Below are 14,534 nucleotides of genomic sequence, written 5' to 3'. Positions count from 1 at the left end.
TATCCGAACCAGGTGGTACGCATTCCTAAGGTCCAGTTTGGTGAAAATTTGGGCTCCATGCAGGGGCGTGAACACTGAATCCAACAGGGGTAAAGGGTATCGATTACGAACCGTTATGTCGTTCAGCCCCCTGTAATCAATGCATGGACGGAGTCCGCCATCTTTCTTGCCCACAAAAAAGAAACCTGCACCCATCGGGGAGGTGGAATTCCCGATCAACCCGGCAGCTAATGAGTCCCGGATGTAGGTCTCAATTGATTCGCGCTCGGGACGTGAGAGATTGTACAGCCTGCTGGACGGGAACTCAACGCCCGGGACCAAATCAATGGCACAATCGTACGGACGGTGCGGGGGAAGGGTGAGCGCCAGATCCTTGCTGAAGACGTCAGCAAGATCGTGGTACTCAACCGGCACCGCCGTCAGATTGGGAGGGACTTTAACCTCCTCATTAGCATTTACACCGGGAGGAACCGAGGATTCTAAACAATTCCGGTGGCAGGTTTCGCTCCACTGAGCCACAACCCCAGACGGCCAATCAATCCGGGGATTGTGTTTAATCATCCATGGGAAGCCCAAAATCATGCGGGAGGTAGATGGAGTTACAAAAAACTCAATCTCCTCCCGGTGATACCCAGACACTACCAGGGTTACAGGTAGTGTCTTGTGTGTGATAAAAGGGAGAAGAGTGCCATCTAGTGCTCGCACCTTCACTGGCGAAGAAAGCGCCACCAGAGGGAGCCCAACCTCCCTTGCCCATCTGCTATCCAGCAGATTCCCTTCTGACCCCGTGTCCACCAGTGCTGGGGCTTGAAGGGTTAAATCCCCACTCAGGATTGTAACCGGGAGTCGTGTTGAAAGATGTGTATGACCCACGTGTATGTTTTGACCCCCCCTCAGTCCAGTCTCTAAGGGCGGGCGTTTGTGTTTTGACCGTTTGGGGCAGACTCTCTGCTGATGCTCACTCGAGCCGCAGACAAAGCACTCCCCGCGGACCAGCCTCCTCTGTCTGAATGTGGCCCTGCTCGTGTCCCTAGCATCGTCAGCACGGGGAGCTGTAGCCACACAGAGCACTGTGGCTGTGGAGCGTGGGGAAGACGGCTCTCTTTCGGACCCAGGAGGAAGAGGGACGGCTTGTGCCTGACCACGCCCTTCGCCTCGCTCCCGTCGGCGTTCTTCTAACCGATTGTCCAATCGTATAACCAAATTGATCAGCTCAGCCAAATCCCACAGTTCCTCCTTAGCCACCAGGTGCTCCTTCAGGACCGACGACAATCTGTTTATGAAGGCGGCGTGGAGTGCAGTCATATTCCAGCCGGATCTCGCAGCCGTGATGCGGAAGTTGACTGCATATTCGGCTGCGCTCCGGCGCCCCTGTCTCATTGACAGCAGCACGGTAGACGCGGTTTCGCCTCTGTTAGGGTGATCAAAAACAGTTCTGAGCTCCCTCACAAACCCAGTATAAGAGGCAAGGAGCAGTGAACTTAGTTCCCAAAGCGCTGTAGCCCAAGTGCGTGCCTCACCTCGAAGCAAATTAATCACGTAAGCCCCCTTACTGGCGTCAGACGCGTACATCACGGGACGCTGTGCAAAGACGAGCGAACACTGCATAAGAAAGTCCGCGCACGTCTCCACACAACCTCCGTACGGCTCTGGGGGGCTTATGTATGCTTCAGGGGATGGTGGGGGGGTCGTTGAATGACCAGTGGAATGTCTGTATTCGGCACCGGGTCGGCAAGAGGAGGAGCTGCAGCAGCTGCGATTAAGGATGATGTTTTGCTCGGTCATCAGGTCCATCCGAGCGGTAAAGGCAGTGAGGATGTGCTGCAACTCACCAATCATGCCTCCAGCCGACGCCTGTGCTCCCTGCTGGATCCATGACATTGGCCGAGATATCCTGTTGGGGAAAGTGTAGTGACACGGACCCACAACAGGGGGCGCAAATGAACGGTCAATAGATGAGCCAAAAGGTAACAATTTAATGTTGTGAATGTGCACAACGATTATACAGACAATCACAGAATCTGAAAGCAGTCAATACACCAAGGTGACGTGTGGGCAGGCTCGAGGATAGAAGACGTCTGTCCTGAGAATAGCCGGAACCACACGATTTCCACCGCCACAGAACCCGGAGAATACTGGAGCCGCCAAGTCCCGAATTCCCAGGTGATCACCGTCCCCGACTGTCGGATCTGGTACTGCTGGCGAGGAGCACAAACAGTGAGATGTGGGTGTGTGCACACCCAGTAACAAAAATAGTCAGAAGGTGGAAAGTCACCTCCACCTCTAATCACACACTCGTGCAGCTCCTGTCTAACCACTTATCTGGTTTGGGTGTGAAGCGAAGCCGTCGCTGTTCACACCAAACGCCACAGGAATACGGCTGCAAAGAAGTTCAGGTTATTATTCAATGATTTAGGTCAGCAGAGAAAAGTACCTTCACAGGTAGATGATATCTCGGCAGCGAGGTGGAGATGACATCCGGCTTTTATGGAGTGGATTGATGAAGTGGAGATGGGTGACAGCTGTCATGAGTTGATGTGTGACAGCTGTCACTCCTGGTTGTGTCCGTGGCGGCAGCGTCCTCTCGTGCCTGAAGCCCGTACTTCAGGCAGGGCACCCTCTGGTGGTGGGCCAGCAGTACCTCCTCTTCTGGATGCCTACACAACAGTTTCAATTATACTCCAAGATCCTTGATGTATTTTAGTATGCTCTTCAGGAAGAATCAAAAATTTGCCCGTCTCATCCAGATTCTGTTCCACACACGGGTTCCCTTCCATTCATTCCTGAAATGAAAAACCAAACAATAAAATCATCTAAGTGCAACTGGGAGTATCAGAACCTCTGAGAGTGCATGTTTCCGCCACAGAAGACAAAGGTATTCGTTAATCCCCCGATGAAAAAATTCAACAAATAAACAAATGATCAAATACTTATTTGATGCAATAAAATTCAAACAAAATAATCAATCAATCAATCAATTTTTTTATATAGCGCCAAATCACAACAAACAGTTGCCCCAAGGCGCTTTATATTGTAAGGCAAGGCCATACAATAATCATGTAAAACCCCAACGGTCAAAACGACCCCCTGTGAGCAAGCACTTGGCTACAGTGGGAAGGAAAAACTCCCTTTTAACAGGAAGAAACCTCCAGCAGAACCAGGCTCAGGGAGGGGCAGTCTTCTGCTGGGACTGGTTGGGGCTGAGGGAGAGAACCAGGAAAAAGACATGCTGTGGAGGGGAGCAGAGATCGATCACTAATGATTAAATGCAGAGTGGGCATACAGAGCAAAAAAGAGAAAGAAACAGTGCATCATGGGAACCCCCCAGCAGTCTACATCTACAGCAGCATAACTAAGGGATGGTTCAGGGTCACCTGATCCAGCCCTAACTATAAGCTTTAGCAAAAAGGAAAGTTTTAAGCCTAATCTTAAAAGTAGAGAGGGTGTCTGTCTCCCTGATCTGAATTGGGAGCTGGTTCCACAGGAGAGGAGCCTGAAAGCTGAAGGCTCTGCCTCCCATTCTACTCTTACAAACCCTAAGAACTACAAGTAAGCCTGCAGTCTGAGAGCGAAGCGCTCTATTGGGGTGATATGGTACTACGAGGTCCCTAAGATAAGATGGGACCTGATTATTCAAAACCTTATAAGTAAGAAGAAGAATTTTAAATTCTATTCTAGAATTAACAGGAAGCCAATGAAGAGAGGCCAATATGGGTGAGATATGCTCTCTCCTTCTAGTCCCCGTCAGTACTCTAGCTGCAGCATTTTGAATTAACTGAAGGCTTTTTAGGGAACTTGTTATATGGCTGGGGGGGCCTGGCTGCCTTTTTGTTTCTGTCCTTTGTTTCTCCTTCCAGGTGGCTTGCATTTGGGACTGAGTGGCTGTGTTGCTGAGGTTAGCAGGACCTCACCCTGATCACCTGCGCCTCGTCAGGACTCACAGCTGAGGTGCATCTATATGGATTGGAACATGGTGGCATTTAAGACTGGAGTATACAGTGTGTATTTGCCAGAGACTCGACCTTGTGACCAGACGGGTGAGATCGTCGTCTCGGGAGCCATCTCATCATCAGTGGATGCAGAGAACGTCCAGGGTTTGATGCACGGTCTGTGAAAGAGGAGGGGGTGAGGTCTCACGCTCGTCAGCACACTTCCTGAGGTACGTTAGATTTTGTGACTAACATTTATACAGTCAGTAAATGTGGTGTCCCTCACACCTTTATTATATTGAGCTGTATGTTAGTCATGTATCGGCTTCCACTGCAGTGGAGTTTTGTGAACTGGATGTTCCATGCCTGCAGGTTGGGAAGCTGATTAGTAATCAAGCCAGGAAGTGTTTGCTGTTTGTACACCTTTAAGTGTTCTCTCTGTGTGTAGAGTGTGGACTCACATAATGGTTCCTTCTTTCACAGACTCGGTTTGTTGCGGCCACCTGGGGGGTGTCGGCGGGGTCCTTGGGTCCGAACAGTTTCTGGCTCCGGACCGTTAGCGCTGCTGGGAGCGCACCACGCCAGACCGCACTTTCTTTTGTTGTATTTTGTATCACTGTTATGTATTAAATTCAGTTAGCCTTTGTACCGTGCTCTGCTTATTTCATACTGGGTCCTTCAAACGCTGGTCGGTTCTCCGAGCTGCGTCCGACACATAACAGAACTTTTAGGACAACCTGATAATAATGAATTACAATAGTCCAGCCTAGAGGAAATAAATGCATGAATTAGTTTTTCAGCATCACTCTGAGACAAGACCTTTCTGATTTTAGAGATATTGCGTAAATGCAAAAAAGCAGTCCTACATATTTGTTTAATATGCGCTTTGAATGACATATCCTGATCAAAAATGACTCCAAGATTTCTCACAGTATTACTAGAGGTCAGGGTAATGCCATCCAGAGTAAGGATCTGGTTAGACACCATGTTTCTAAGATTTGTGGGGCCAAGTACAATAACTTCAGTTTTATCTGAGTTTAAAAGCAGGAAATTAGAGGTCATCCATGTCTTTATGTCTGTAAGACAATCCTGCAGTTTAGCTAATTGGTGTGTGTCCTCTGGCTTCATGGATAGATAAAGCTGGGTATCATCTGCGTAACAATGAAAATTTAAGCAATACCGTCTAATAATACTGCCTAAGGGAAGCATGTATAAAGTGAATAAAATTGGTCCTAGCACAGAACCTTGTGGAACTCCATAATTAACTTTAGTCTGTGAAGAAGATTCCCCATTTACATGAACAAATTGTAATCTATTAGACAAATATGATTCAAACCACCGCAGCGCAGTGCCTTTAATACCTATGGCATGCTCTAATCTCTGTAATAAAATTTTATGGTCAACAGTATCAAAAGCAGCACTGAGGTCTAACAGAACAAGCACAGAGATGAGTCCACTGTCCGAGGCCATAAGAAGATCATTTGTAACCTTCACTAATGCTGTTTCTGTACTATGATGAATTCTAAAACCTGACTGAAACTCTTCAAATAGACCATTCCTCTGCAGATGATCAGTTAGCTGTTTTACAACTACCCTTTCAAGAATTTTTGAGAGAAAAGGAAGGTTGGCGATTGGCCTATAATTAGCTAAGATAGCTGGGTCAAGTGATGGCTTTTTAAGTAATGGTTTAATTACTGCCACCTTAAAAGCCTGTGGTACATAGCCAACTAACAAAGATAGATTGATCATATTTAAGATCGAAGCATTAAATAATGGTAGGGCTTCCTTGAGCAGCCTGGTAGGAATGGGGTCTAATAAACATGTTGATGGTTTGGATGAAGTAACTAATGAAAATAACTCAGACAGAACAATCGGAGAGAAAGAGTCTAACCAAATACCGGCATCACTGAAAGCAGCCAAAGATAACGATACGTCTTTGGGATGGTTATGAGTAATTTTTTCTCTAATAGTTAAAATTTTGTTAGCAAAGAAAGTCATGAAGTCATTACTAGTTAAAGTTAATGGAATACTCAGCTCAATAGAGCTCTGACTCTTTGTCAGCCTGGCTACAGTGCTGAAAAGAAACCTGGGGTTGTTCTTATTTTCTTCAATTAGTGATGAGTAGAAAGATGTCCTAGCTTTACGGGGGGCTTTTTTATAGAGCAACAGACTCTTTTTCCAGGCTAAGTGAAGATCTTCTAAATTAGTGAGACGCCATTTCCTCTCCAACTTACGGGTTATCTGCTTTAAGCTACGAGTTTGTGAGTTATACCACGGAGTCAGGCACTTCTGATTTAAAGCTCTCTTTTTTAGAGGAGCTACAGCATCCAAAGTTGTCTTCAATGGAGGATGTAAAACTATTGACGAGATACTCTATCTCCCTTACAGAGTTTAGGTAGCTACTCTGCACTGTGTTGGTATATGGCATTAGAGAACATAAAGAAGGAATCATATCCTTAAACCTAGTTACAGCGCTTTCTGAAAGACTTCTAGTGTAATGAAACTTATTCCCCACTGCTGGGTAGTCCATCAGAGTAAATGTAAATGTTATTAAGAAATGATCAGACAGAAGGGAGTTTTCAGGGAATACTGTTAAGTCTTCTATTTCCATACCATAAGTCAGAACAAGATCTAAGATATGATTAAAGTGGTGGGTGGACTCATTTACTTTTTGAGCAAAGCCAATTGAGTCTAATAATAGATTAAATGCAGTGTTGAGGCTGTCATTCTCAGCATCTGTGTGGATGTTAAAATCGCCCACTATAATTATCTTATCTGAGCTAAGCACTAAGTCAGACAAAAGGTCTGAAAATTCACAGAGAAACTCACAGTAACGACCAGGTGGACGATAGATAATAACAAATAAAACTGTTTTTTGGGACTTCCAATTTGGATGGACAAGACTAAGAGACAAGCTTTCAAATGAATTAAAGCTCTGTCTAGGTTTTTGATTAATTAATAAGCTGGAATGGAAGATTGCTGCTAATCCACCGCCCCGGCCCGTGCTACGAGCATTCTGACAGTTAGTGTGAGTCGGGGGTGTTGACTCATTTAAACTAACATATTCATCCTGCTACACAGTCAGTCCCAAAAAATACCAAGAACAAGCTCACTGGGAGAATTTAATGCATTGCAAAGGTCCCTCCAAATTCTTTGCAAAAGAATCCTCAAAATCTGAAAAGAGAAAAGAAACATTTCATTTGAATAGTGATATCTCAGCAGCAACATCCAAACTCCAATCAAGACAAAATTTGGATGTTGTACTTTTTCAGTTAATTTTGTGAAGAAAAATTATGTAAATTAAAACATTAGCACTAGGTAATAGCCAATTCAATTATATCATTACTCCAATGCTGAAAGCTAAATTAATTTGAAAAACAAATCAAGAAATGATAAACATGTCATGTTCCCCCCCGATCCCTGGATTTTCAGTCTGTTGTCATGTGAGTTTTCCCCCCAGATGGCACCTTCTGTTGAGTTCTACACCTTACCGCTCATCTCTGTCACACACCTGGAGTGTATGAGCGGCTGATGAGCGGCAGACTACTCTCTAATTCCTGTATTAGAGCGAACTGTGTTTCCTGGTGTTCCAGACACGTCCTGAGTGGCTCCCACACTACCCTGGTTCCTGGCTCCCAGCTACCTGCACAGCAACGTCACTTTGGAACTCTATGGCTCTCAGTTCAGAGCGCGGATCTGCTTCATGCCAGTTAAGTTCCTTCTTGTCTCAGTGTAATCACGTTCTCACTTGTTCCTGTCTGTGACTGTGCTAAGATAAAAGAACTGTTCCAAGAACTCTGCCTAAGAACTGCATGAACTCTGATATTGAACTGTTAAGATCCTAGCTGTGTAAGTCCTGCTTAATTGGAACTGTGTCACAAACACACAGCACTTGACCTCTGAAGACAATTAATGAACTGTGAACTCTTTCTGAACAGTAAACCTTATTTCCTAAGGCCTGGTTCACACGGCAGGATAATTAGGCCGATATTGGACCCTATCTTCCCCTTCTGACAATCTTAAGGACGCCACGACAAATGTGATGACGCTAAAGATAATCTTATCGGATATTCCTGCCGTGTGTGGTGTGTTAAGAGTGCTCCAATTGCAAATCGGGGATATTCAACTTTTTTTGGCCCAATATCGCAGCGTGTGTTGTGTCCTCCGACCACAAACGAGCTCACAGCCTGCTGAATGTGACATGCAGCCAATCAGAAAGCAAGGTGACGGATGAACAGAGCGGAAAATAAAATCATAACAGCTGTTCTGACTTACCAGAAAGTCCGGTGGTTGCGCTGTCTCCACTCCTTTAACGAACACCTTTTCTTTTTCTTTTTGTATTGTTTTTTTTCCCCTCTGTTTTAAATAGTCCACAAAGTACCTCCTTTTGTTTATTCTGACGTCACATTTAATCTCAAGCGATTTTGCGAGATTTCCTGTCTGACCTGTGAATGTTGGTGTGTGAAATCTGTTCGTGTGTGTTGTTGTTGTCCTCACCGTGTGGCTGAACACCACACACTGTACAACCAAACCTGTTAGATCCATGATTTTTTTATCTTCACGTGTGTGGCCTCAGGTATTGGAAACCTAAAGATAATTTTAAAATCCTGTCGTGTGAACCAGGCTTAAGAGGAGAACATTATTCCCAGAACTGTGAACAACCCTATTTTAAGCCTTCTGTGAACTGTGACTGTTTAAGGTTTCCAGTGTTACGAGTGCATTCACTCACTTCTGGTCTCAGATTTGTGTGTTCCACCTGGTCCTGGTCCCTGACCCTCTACTTTCAGTTCTCTTTCAAGAGTGGCTCGGGATACTGCAGCTCCCTATTTTCTCACCAGGAGGTGTGCCACTCTCAATTCTGCAGGCACCCAGAGCACAGCATCTTTATTTTGTCCTTACAATCAATATCGTTGCTTTTGTAAACCACCCCGTGTCTTGCTCCCTTGCGTTTGGGTCCATTGCTTGAATCATTCCAGGCCCATCCGGACCTCTAACCGTAACAAAACATGCAAATCCTGATAATCACTATTAAACGAAATACAAATGAATTGAATCCTATATATATTCTCATACGTACCAGACTAAGGGAGACAAACAATAGATCAAATTTAAAATTAAAAAATGCAAGTATTTAAAAATAATCAAACATTTAAAACCAAATACAATGCAATAAGGCCCACCACCAATAGATGGCAGCATGTCCCAGAAGGCATGAAGGGTACTTTTTCCTTCTGCAGCATCTTTTAACCATTTTGGACTGTACGGTGTATTGTCACCCAACTATGGCAGCTTCCACGATACACCAAGTTTCGGCATCCCGTGGCTTCGAGCAAGTATTAGGGAAGGCTCGGCTAGATTAGCTTAGCCCACATGGTACCGTGCTAACTACGTGTTTAGAACTGAAAAATAGACAAACAGACTCAGCATTCCTATCCACTAAATGATAATCGTTTGATCTGTGTCAGTTTGTACGGTCAAATTTATTCACGTTTTATTTTAAAATCAGTTAACATTTTAGCAGCTAACACAAATTGAATGTAGCCTAACCAAATCGTCATGCATTAGATAAGCATTAGATAAGCTTTAGTACGGGCCCCTTCACACAATATGTACAACTATTTACAAATATGTACAACTCAGGGCAAATCACGGCAAAACAGCTCGTATGAGCAGGAACACAATGCAAGCAGCTGCATCTCCTCGTACTGTGTTCCATGGGACAAGGTGCGCTGCTGATGTGGAGGAAAATAAAATAAAAACCAGCTGTATAATTAGTGTGTCAGGACTGACAATGGCTTGACACATGAAGCAGGAGGAGACCAATGCAGACTCACAAGCATGGTTGGCTTAGATTGATAAAAAACTTTATCAGAAGACCAGGCATAGGATTCAGTACACAGTCAAACTTACTGGCAGAGGTATCAGACATGATGCAGGCTGGGTCAGGGTCCAGAAATGAGCAAAGCTCATACAACTGGTGTCGAGGAGTTAATATAGGCAAAACAGAGGCAGAGTCAAAAAACAGGCTGAGTACAGGGCAACGGCGAGGCGGAGGTCGGAGTATACAAGCAAGGTCAAAAACACAAACAAGCAAACAGGACAAGAACAAAAGGCGAGAAAGTGAGCAGAGTCAACAATCGGGCAGTGAGCTGTGGAACTGTGCGGGTTTTTAAAGAGGAGCAAACTAATCAGGTGGATGTGAAGCAGGTGTGTGGAAAGTTCAGGAAAGAGGTGTGGTGAAGTGATCAAATAAAAGAGAAGAAAGGCAAGAGAGTGCAAGAGGGCAAAACAAAGCGGTGCAAAACAAGAGAAGAAAGTGACAGAAAAACTAACTGTGAGAAACATGACGTGTGCAAAAATGAATGTGAGCAAACCAAAAGGGGAAAAACTAAGAATTACCGTAACAAATCAAAAAGGGGAAAACCAGAAAACTAATGATTAAAACTGTAATGGAACTGGTACAATAAAAATGGCAAAACAAACTATGAATTGAACAGAAGACAAAACAGGTGACAACTGAATAATACAATAAACGACAAATGGAACGTAAACTGATAAGCAACGTCAAAGATAAATAATTACAAACACCTGTGACTAAGCAAATACAATAAATGGGATAAACAGAACAAAACTAAGACTAAAGAAACCTAAAGGAGCATGACTGAACAAATACAAAAACAAACTACACAATAAATGGTAAGAAAAGAATGAACCAGTGACAAAAGTGTAACAGAAGCAAAAGCAACGAATAACTGATTGACTGCAAACTAAATGATGAGGTACAGGCTGTGGGTGATTCAGTAGATGATGTTGACAATGTGGACGTGGAGCGTGCAGAGATGGAATCAGCTGATACCGCCAGGAGAGCTGCACCAAGTGACGTGGATGATGCAATTCCGGGCAACCACGTCAGCGTAACTAACGCTGTGCGCGCCGTGGTGGTGCTGGCAGGTGATTTCTGAGGAATGAGATTAGCTGAGAGCCGAAGAGGCATTTGTGTGGCTTTGAAGATCCGGCGGGTGGTTCAGTTGGCGAGAGTCCTTCTGAAGAGCTGACAGAAAGCGCTGGCGAGAACAGCTGCTCTGCACCTTGTGGCAGCATGATTCATGGTTGAGGATTCGGGTGGGAGAGCTCCACTTCTGAATGCTGTGGTGGCGTGACATTCTCAGGAGGTGCTTCAGATTGTGTGGCTGGCTCTGTTCGGTTAGAGAGTGGGCGTGCTGAGGATGCCCCGTCAGGTGCCACTGAGTGCTGAGGTGACGTGGATGTTCCCAATGGCTCTGGATGTGATTCCAATGACGTCATACACCCAAAGGAGTCGGGCCAAGTTTGTGCTTCAGCGTTAGTAGCAGAGGAGTTAACGTGAGCCGGGAGCTGGAGCTGAGGCGAACGTTTCCTTCTTGGTGCCTGCCGGCACTGGAGCTTGGCGAGGAGTTTCTGGCATCATTGTAGCTGCCAGCCGAAGCACCTGTCCACCTGGCTGCTGCAGTCCGAGTAGCGTCTGTGTCCCTATGCGTCGCAGGGCCGGGTTTGGCAGTGGGCCTGGTGTTATTGGCGCTGCTGCAGGTGACAGCCAGGGGTCAGATGCAGATGAATGCAGAAGTGAGATAGCGGCATCAGAGAGGATGATGGAAGGAGGCGGGCTTATACAGGACTCAAAGTTCTGACTCAAATACAAAATACATGGGATCCTCAATATATAGTGGGCTTGAACCTTGTTTAAACAGCTCCTTAATGTCATTTAAGTCTGGGTATGCAGACACAATATCAGGCTCAGCCTGCAGTATTTGATCTAATGCTGAAAAAATATGATATCTGTGTCCACGACTAGAACTGCCCCAAAACTAAAAAAATAAGTCCTGTGTATTAAAAAAGACCGTGGCAATGTCCTGGAGTGCCTGACCTTCAGCATCAGATGACATTTCTTCATCAATGTCTTCCCACTCAGAGTCGCTGTCTGTGAGCGGGAAGCTGGACCACAGGTGGAGTTCAGGCTGTCCAATCCAGGCTGGGAGTTTCTCAGCACCAAAAAACTCATCCAGACTTTCCAGGTCGGGGAAATAGTCATACAGCCAAGCGTTAGCCTCTACAAGGTCCAGAGCTTGGTTGAGATAATCAAAACCTCTTCTTGGGTGTGAAGCAGGAGCGAAAACAATCAAAAAAGAGGTTGATTTCTGAGAAAATGTCTTGGTGACAAGGTCCTTGGCCGTGATGTCTGGTGAGGAGTTTGCTGCGTTCATGTTTGGCCAGATTGTTCTATCAGGGTGTGGCATACACATATGCAAACTCTCACAGTAGAAGCAGTTAATTGTTGTAACAGGCAGGGATTGGGTACACAGGTGGTCCAGCAGTGAAGCAAAGGTATAGACACGCATAAGGCTGAGGCTTGGTCCAACAAACAGGCAGAGGTAAAAAAAACACAGCGTGATGGCAATCAGAGGCAAAGACAAAAACGTGGTCAAGGACAAAAATAATGTCAAATACCGGCAGGCTGAATACAAGGCTAAACAAGGCAAGGTGTGAGGGCTGGAAAGTGAATAACATTCAACAGTGTGGCAGGGCATTGTGAGACTGTGAGGATTTAAATAGTGGCTGACTAATTAGGGCATGGAGTGAGGAACAGGTGTGCAGAATGCTCTGGAAGGGGGCGTGACCAGGGAAGACAAAGATTGCAAGATAGTGAGGAAGGGAGCACATGCAGTGCAGTGATGTAATACACAAAGATGTGTGAACAGGTGCCAAGAGTGTGAGTGAATGAAAACACAAAGCGGACATAATCAAAGTGTGAGACAGAGACACGGGGCAGGTGCAGTGGAGTGAGAACTTAATCAGATGGATATGAGGGCAATATGAGAACAGAGCTAATACAGAATCTAAGGACAGAATATAACTATGGACTGCATTTATATAGCGCTTTTCCATCTGCACCAGACGTTCAAAGCGCTTTACAATTATGCCTCACATTCACCCCGATGTCAGGGTGCTGCCATACAAGGCGCTCACTACACACCGGGAGCAATAGAGCAATTAAAGGCCTTGCCCAAGAGCCCTTAGTGATTTTCCAGTCAGGTGAGGATTTGAACCCATGATCTTCTGGACTCAAGCCCAACACCTTAACCACTAGACCATCACCCCCCCTAATGAGAAACAGCATCAGGCATGAACATGAGAATTAATCAGGGAATAAATAAATACCAAAGTAAAAGGAAAAACAGAGAATACTTGATAACAGAAAACAAAACCTGACATTAAAGCATAACTTATAACTAAATGATAAACAATGAAAACATAAACCAGCAGAACAAACTAGAAAAGAACTGAACCATGGCTGAAGTATGAAGAGTGACAAAGAAACAAAGTGGCAAAGTAAAATAGAACAGAGAATAAACACATGATGAAAATAACTAATAAATCAAAGCTGGGGAAGAAGGTGAGAAAAAGAAAGAGGCAAAAATAGAATCAAAGCCCTGATCAGGGCCAAAATGTGACAAGTAGCTTGTGGTCACCAATGTTATAATTTTGTTTTGTTGATAACTTTTTGGACAAGAAGGCACATGGGTGAAGCTTATTATCTGTGGGGCACATTTGAGATAGGATGGTCCTATCCCAATGTCTGAGGCGTCAAGCTTGACCATGAACTACTGATTGGGATCCGGGAGAGCAGCACCAGAGCAGACATGAAACACTGCTTTAGTTCATGAAATGCAGCATCACATTCCGGAGCCCAAACAAAAGACCCCTGGAGTGAGGTGAGATTATGTAAGAGTGAAGCTACATTATTGAAATTGTGAAGGAACTTGAGATAAAAATTTGCAAACATCATGAACTTCTGCACCTCCTTGCTGGTGAGTGGTGTGGTCCACTCAGCCACAGTTGCTACCTTGGCCTGATCCATCCTGACCTCCCCCTCAGCCAGCACAAATCTCAGAAAAGATACAGAGGATGTCTTGAACCCGCATTTCTCTGCCTTCACAAAGAGCTGGTTCTGAAGTAACCGCTGTAGTATGGATCGTACATGCTGTGTGTGGGTCTCTTCGTTGGGGGAGAAGATCGGGATATAATCTAAACAGACAAACACATAATGGTTAAGCATATCCCTGAGCACATCATTAACGAAGTTCTGAAAAGTGGTGGCAGCACTGGTGACACCAAATGACATGAATAAGGTTGAATTTCAATTCTACCCCTCTGCCTTTCCCCTTACTCCTTCCCCTTCATTTTGCGTGGGCACAATAGACAGAGGGGTGTCTCAATTCTCTTTTTGAAGCGAGGCGGAGGGGTAGGCGGAGGACTACAAACCCCTCCAAATGGAGGGAATCTGGATGCACACTCCATTTGGAGGGTTAGGAGGAGCTTACCGCTGTCTCCAAAGAAACAAACATGGTGCAGAAAGAGCCGCACAAATGAAAGCGGCTTTCATTACAAATTACACTGTTTAGAAAGTTATAACAGCTCTGTATAATAGTGCCGTTTACTTGATTCGTAGGCAGGGGTTGGTACACAAAAAGACAGTCCAAAAATAGCAACAGTAACACAATCATCAGGCAAGGGCATGGTCCAGATACACAGGCAGGTAGTCAAAAAGACGATGAGGCAGTCAAGGCA

Source organism: Thalassophryne amazonica, unplaced genomic scaffold (genome assembly GCF_902500255.1).
Source record: "Thalassophryne amazonica unplaced genomic scaffold, fThaAma1.1, whole genome shotgun sequence".
In the NCBI taxonomy this organism is placed as follows: domain Eukaryota; kingdom Metazoa; phylum Chordata; class Actinopteri; order Batrachoidiformes; family Batrachoididae; genus Thalassophryne; species Thalassophryne amazonica.
Note: the sequence above shows the minus strand (reverse complement) of the source record.